We start from the raw sequence: 7,288 nt of genomic DNA on the forward strand, positions 1-7,288 counted from the left end.
ATGGCAGGGAACATTAGCAACAGGAGCAGCAGCTGTAGCAGTACATTTCAAACAGACCTGTTACCCTCCCATCTACGGTGTGGAGATGAGTGTGGCACTGGTGGGGAACATACTGGCACTGTGGCTGCTTGTGACTAAGGAGAAGAAGAACTGGCACATGGGAGTGGTGTTCTCCTGCAACCTGGTCATCAGTGACATCTTTTACGCCCTCACTCTCCCCCTTCTTATCCATTACTATTCAAGAGGACGGATCTGGAAATTTAGTGTTGCTCTCTGCAAAATAGAGCACTTTCTCTTCACCTGTAACCTCTACGTCAGCATTTACTTCATCATGTGCATCAGTGTTCATCGATACCTGGCCATTGTTCATCCAATCTTCACACGCAAACACATTCAACCAAAACATGCCAAGATCATCAGTGTGTTCGTCTGGATCTTTGTGGCAAGCATTTCATCTCCAGTCCTCTACTATTCAGGTGTCAAGAAGGGCAGATGTTCCTTATTTGCAAATCTCAACAGTAAATCAAACAGGTCTACCTACAGGGTGTTTATGGCTGTTACAGGCTGCTTGGTCCCATTTGTAGTTACTTTTGCATCCTATTTTGGTGTAATAATGGCTGTTTTTAAAAATGCAAATATCAACTCACTGCAGAAGAAAAAAGTGGCTCTGATTGTGGGTTTAGGCTGCGTCCTGTACGCTGTGTCTTTTGTCCCCTATCACATTCTGCAAATACTGAACTTTAAACTGTGGGAAGAAGGTAAGACTAATTGTGATGTGCGTAATGGATACCAAGTGTCAAAGGCGTTAGCCTGCCTGAACATGTGCCTCCATCCCATCCTGTACATGGCTGTGTTTGACAGTATCAGGGCAGTGTGCTGTAGAAGGAGCTTAAATGAATACAACTTGTGAATTGAACAGTTGGAGAATACTCGTCAAAGGACATTGCATTGAAATCCAGAGACTGAGATTGGAGAAGATTTTGTTTTCCTGCAAACATTTGTGTTGATTTGGATGAATGTTTGGGGTCATTATCATGTTAAAAAACTTCATCTATGGCCAAATATTACCCTTCTGGCAGAGGCAACCTGATTTTGGGCTAAAATATTACTGTAGTTAGTAGAATTTATAATACACTCAATATTCACAAGCTGTTAAACAGCCCCAAAAGGTCAATGTTGCACCTCCAGTTTTATTTTACAGTGGGTTTGGGGGATTTTCCTTGTATGCAGTTGATATTTTCGCCAAGTGTTTCTTTTGGTATCATCTAAACTGATTCCAGCTGTAGATCCAGTGATGAGAACACTGGAACAGCTCTCAGGAACAGCTTTTTTGTGCAACTCTTCCAAACAGTTTGTGGTGTTTACTAGTTGAATCTGAAACTCGACAACCCCAAGAATCAAATAAACTGTACAATTCTGATTCTGTAAACTTGTGTTCTTCATCTGTTTTAGTTTCAACTATAGCTCATCTCCTTTCAAGCTTTCAAATTAACATGTAGAGTGATATTGTTCTACATTTGATTATTTATAGCCTCAAGTAAATGCTGTAATTAGAGAGTGGCTATCCTGTAATTTTTGTTGTTTTTGACCTCACCAGTGCTTTCTTTCTTTTTAAGAATGTACCCAACTGTTGATTTGGCCACATCTAAGGTTTTTGCTATCTCTCTTGTAGATTTATGTTGTTTTTTCAGCCTGATGATGGCCTCCTTCACTTGCATTGATATCTCCTTGGACTTCATATCAGTAGCTCCAATTGAACCGTTGCCAACTCAATACCTGATATCAACTCCAGACCTTTTATCTGCTTCATTTGTCTTGAAGTAACGAGGGAATGGACCGCACCGGGTCAATTAACTTCTTGTCAGTCAATTGTCCAAATACCTTTGAGCCCCTGAAAATGGAGGTACTTTATTTAAAATGGCTGTAATTCCTAAATGGTGAATGCCATATTTTTGTGGAACCTCTTAAAATAAAGCTGAAAGTCTACACTTCGATCACATCTTGATTGTTTTATTTCAAATCCACTGTGGTGGTGTATAAAGACAAAATCACAAAAACTCTGTAATTGTCCAAATACTTCCGGACCTGACTGTATATATATATATATATATATATATATATATATATATATATATATATATATATATATATATATATAGCAATGATAGATTGGAATGAATCCCAGTAATTATATGGTGTGCTTTTTTGTGCTCTGAAAAACATAAATAGAACTTCTTAAGGTGTCCAGAGTTTGTTTATTGTTTTTTCTGGTCCTGTTGTGTTTAGTCACAAAGTTTCCTCAAGGGACCACTGTGCTATTCTATAGGTCCATTAAGTCTAAGCTGATGTTGGACCGATGTTGTATTTTTTTGAGTGCTTTACCAAACCAAAGCTAGGTTACTGGGTCTTTTAATAACCTCAATGTCACTGCTGGCTTGAAAATAATCCCCCAACAAATAAAAAAATACATAGCTGACAGTGTTGCTGTGGTCAAAATCTCACTCATTTCCTGGGCTAGACCATACAGGAAGGCTATATGCGGTGACAGTTTTTTTTTTTTTTTTTTTTTTTAGAAATCCCTAAATGTAATTTCCTATCATATGCCTACAATAACATGGTATAACTTTCTAATGTAAATGACAATTGTGTAAATAAAATGCATAAACAGGTTGACTGCAGTAATGTATCTGTGACATACAGTATCTATCTGCTGACATCTACTGAATGTAAGAAAACAATAAAATAAAATGCATTGAATATAACATGCATGCTTTTTTACATTAGGTTTCATATAGCCTATTATATGTTCATTACTCTGAGGTTCAAAACAAAATATATGATAGTTTTCATAAAAATGTATATTTTTTCACTTCTTTTTATACAAGTAGACAAAGATTAGTCCTGAACCTTTGCAATTGGGGGGTCTTACGTGGTTTAGCATGTTGGTTGCTCATCAGTTATAATTAGCTATAGCTATTTCTACATTATATGGTATGCAGTTAAACTTTATTTGCTAACTTATAATAATACAAACTTGTGGTTATTTGTTCTTGACTTCACTTCGTTTCACAGCTCTAAGCTTCCACATTCATTCTTTGACAGTAGCAGCACTATTACAGCAACATTACAAACATAACACACTAGATGGTGTGTGCTATGATTTCCAAAATACACATGTAGTTTTGCATAAATAGGTTAGGCGAAGACTATGCTTAAAGGAATATTACAAAAATTGCCTCAAATGTTGTCTCCTTGCCTCAAATGTTAGATTTTTTTAGTAGAGAGGCTCATGACCACATATTACATTTAACCATTGAAATATTCCAATGTACCCGAACATGTCTGAATATAGAATGTAAAGTTATTTTAAACACTTAAACCTTTAGCGTAAACCTTGAAATGGAAATATGACACTGACTACATTGATAACAATGTCTTTGTGCTGTAAATTATTTGCAGTTAAATATCTGAAGCTTCCTAAAGTTAAGTGTTAAGAATACTAAATACTGTAATTAGTTCATTATGGCTTATAAAGTATGTAAACTGCTGTTGTTCAAGATTATAATATTACATTACTATATATAATACTATATATTACTATTAATATTACATAATTATAATATTATCACCATCTCAGTAAATTTCAGAAAACAGTGCTGTAACTGTGGATCAAGGCTTAATTGTGATGTTTGAATGGTTAACTCATTTAATTTATTATCAGATTGTTTTTGGGTTGTGCATTGGTGATTAACCACAAATGTCTTTGTTTGCCTAGTCTGGAGGCAAGGCTAGTTGAAAATCACTGTCCTATACTATTCCTTTTATTTAGTTGTTTAATACCAATAAAATCAATAATATCAATTATGAACATTATCTTTACATGTTGATGAAGAAGAATACTTCATATGTTGTTGATAATGTTATTTAATAAATTTTGAAGGGTACGTATCCTCTGAGATATGTTGCCTGATTAGGGGAAGAAAAAAGGTTGGGAGTGAAGCTTGCCTAGGGCATCAACTGTGCTAGGACCAGCGCTGCTGCATTTTGAATCTCAGAATATGCATGTGCTCAATATTGTGGTTAAAATTCAGTGTACTAGCACAGGATTCACATGAAATATTTCAGTGAGGATTTAGGCCTCATCTCAGTACTGAGATAGCATTGGTTAAAGTAGTACCCTAAATGACCTCATGCGTTTGTGGGCACCTGACCACCACACCTATATGAGCTTGCTGAGATATATCATTTCAAGACCATGGGCACTGATATGGAGTTGGCACCTCCTTTGCAGCTATAATAGTCTTGAGTCTTCTAGGAAAATTTTCTACAAGATTTTGGAGGGCGTCTGTGGGAATTCTAGTCCATTCAGTCAAAAGAGGATTTGTGAGGTCAGGCACTGATATTGGACAAGAAGGTCTGGCCCTCAATCAGTGTTCTAATTCATCCCAAAGGTGTTTAATGGGATTGAGGTCAGGGGACTGTGCAGGCCACTGGGGTACCTCCACACCAAACTCGTCAAATGGAACTCGCTTTGTGCACAGGGGCATTGTCATCCTGGAACAGGAAAAGGATATACCCAAATTGTTGCAACAAAGTTAGAAACATACAATTGTCTAAAATGTTTTTGTATGCGGTAGCATTAACATTACCCTTCACTGGAACTAAGGGGCCTAGCTCAAACCCTGAAAAACAGCCTCAGAAATAGCATATAAGCTTTGTAAATATATAGTAGTAACTTTGGATGGCCTTTTGGTTACATCATGTGTAGATCTTGGTGTTATCATTGATTCCAGGCTCCAATTCAAGATGTATTCCCACACACAGTGTTCCCAGGATAGGCTCAGGGTCCACTGCAACCTCACCAGAATAAAGCAGTTACTGAAGATGAATGAATAAATCAATCAACTGAGGGACTATTTTTGGAAGAATGATGTTTCATCCCTCCAATACATTTCCAGAGACTTTTGGAAGCCATGCAAAGGCATAAAATGAACCTGTTCTGGAGGACGTTGATGGCCCCACTTTCTTTATTAATTTTTAAGTAAATCTTAACTATACAAAGAGAGACATACAGTATACGGCATCAGTGGCTGCAATAGTAAAAACAGGAAATGAAAAACCACTTTTGCCAGAGTAGATGTGGTGACTTGATGAACATATACCCATAGAGGACACAGGCTATCTGGGCAGAACCTGTGAACAGACTACTAGAGAGTTGTGAGACAAACTCAGTACCAATACCAAACATTTTACCAAGGCAGATTCAAGGTATGTAAGATATTACTTATATAGCTTTTTCCTCACTGTATGGTCTGCTATTAAGCTTACAGAAAGTATAAGTGGTATTACTTAGTTTTTTTTCCCTGTTCACTTCCTTTGCACATATTTCAACCTTCTTCTACATTCAATAACAGTATCTCTATAAATAAATAACAGACCTGATTCTGATTTTGATTAATAGCATACAAACTACCAAATGAAGAATACTGTTTTGCTTTAAATTTTCAGTTTTGTTCAAGTGATATGTAATATTATATTATATTATAATATTATATTATATATTATGTTATATTATATATTATATTATAATATCAGATTCGAATGTTCGAATCAGATTGATCAGAATGTGTGCATTATTTTCGTATAACAGCACATGTAGTTCTGGCTGTAACATGAACGTTAATATTAATGAGCTCATTCTAATATGTTATTGTTAATAGTAACAGTTTAAGCATACGACAGACAGGCCACATAATCTGAGACTAATAATAAACGGATTTAAAAATGGGTCTTTGTTCAACAATGTCGTTCCAATAATCGTTGATATGGTGAAGTTTTTTGTTCTTAGACAGGAACTAACTAACTCTCGAAGGTTCAACAACATTAAATCTAAATAAAAACCGTTAACAGGCAATCTTGCTTTTATACAACAGTTCTATTAACAAGAAATTAATATTGAGTAACTGACATTTCGGACAAAATATGACTAAATGTTTTGATTAAATTTGCTCCACTAATGGAAATAGATCCCGAAGAAGCTACACTCACTTTATAACTTTAAATTGGCTTCCCTTCTTCTTCTTCATCTTCATCTGATGACTTTTAATATTTTAAGTCAAAAATTTTTTTTGTGACAAATGTATCGTTTGCCGCATCCACTGATGATGTCGCTAACACTACTGTAGTAACTGTTTTGAAATAGGAAGTGGAATTTTCCATGGCAAAAACAGATGAATGGAGTGATACACACAGTGAAATGTCCCAGCAATAAGCGCTCAAAACGCTGCTCGACCAGTCAGATTAGTGGAACGGAACTAATATAATATTAATATCATAAATGTGCATGTCTGTAAACGTGTGTGTATGTGTGTGTGTTGGAGTGCCAGAGTGGATGAGTGACAACTAACAGCTCTGAATGTTATTACATTAGGCTTCTTATAGCTTGTAGAATGGTAATTCAAAACAAATGTTTTGTTTTGACATGTAAAAAGGTCCAATATGAAAACTGCCTTTCTCTCACTTTTCTTCTTCCAAGCAGACAAAGATCAGCCTAGAAACTTTGCCATTGGGCCTGCTATTGTGGTTTAGAATGTTGACTGCTCATCAGCTGTAATTAGCCTACTTCATACTCAATATTCTTGTAAAACAGCTATTTCTACATTATAAGGTATGCATTTAAACTTATTTCCAGGACATTTATTTCTAGGTTTAATATTATAAACATGTGGTTATTTGTTCTTTGCCACTTCTGCTGCAGAGTTCTAAGCCTTCTTCCGCATTCATTCTTTGACAGTCGCAGCACTATTACAGCAAAACAGACCAGATGGCAAAAACCATAAGTTACATAATACACAAGTAGCTTTGAGTAAATAGGTTAGGCCAAGACTATGCTTAAAAGAATAGTTTTGTAAAAAGTCTCCGTGCCTCACATTTTAGTTTTTACAGTAGAGAGGCTCAAGACCACATGGTAGCATGTTAGCAATGTGACATTGGATTTCTATTTGGCCATCAAAATATTACAAATTATCCTAACATGTCTGAATAAAGAATGTAAAAATTTTTTTAAAAGCTTAAACATTTAGAGTAAACCTTGAAATGAAAATATGAAACTGACTACATTGATGACAGGGGAGGACTGGAAATTACAATGTAATTATGCAATTAAATGCAGTATATGAAGTTTCCTAAAGTTAAATGTTAAGAACACGTAATAAATAGTTCATTATGGCTTCTTAAGCATGTAAAACAGTGTTTTAATTGTATATCAAGATTTAGTCTAACTTTTGAA

At 35.5% G+C, this 7,288-nt stretch overlaps 1 pseudogene; it reads left to right on the forward strand.

The window, feature by feature from the left end:
* On the forward strand, positions 1–1,983 carry LOC128317266 (P2Y purinoceptor 11-like; annotated as a pseudogene).
* Positions 1,984–7,288: the final 5,305 nt, after the last annotated feature.

This window comes from Pangasianodon hypophthalmus, chromosome 23 (genome assembly GCF_027358585.1).
Source record: "Pangasianodon hypophthalmus isolate fPanHyp1 chromosome 23, fPanHyp1.pri, whole genome shotgun sequence".
NCBI classification, from domain to species: Eukaryota; Metazoa; Chordata; class Actinopteri; order Siluriformes; family Pangasiidae; genus Pangasianodon; species Pangasianodon hypophthalmus.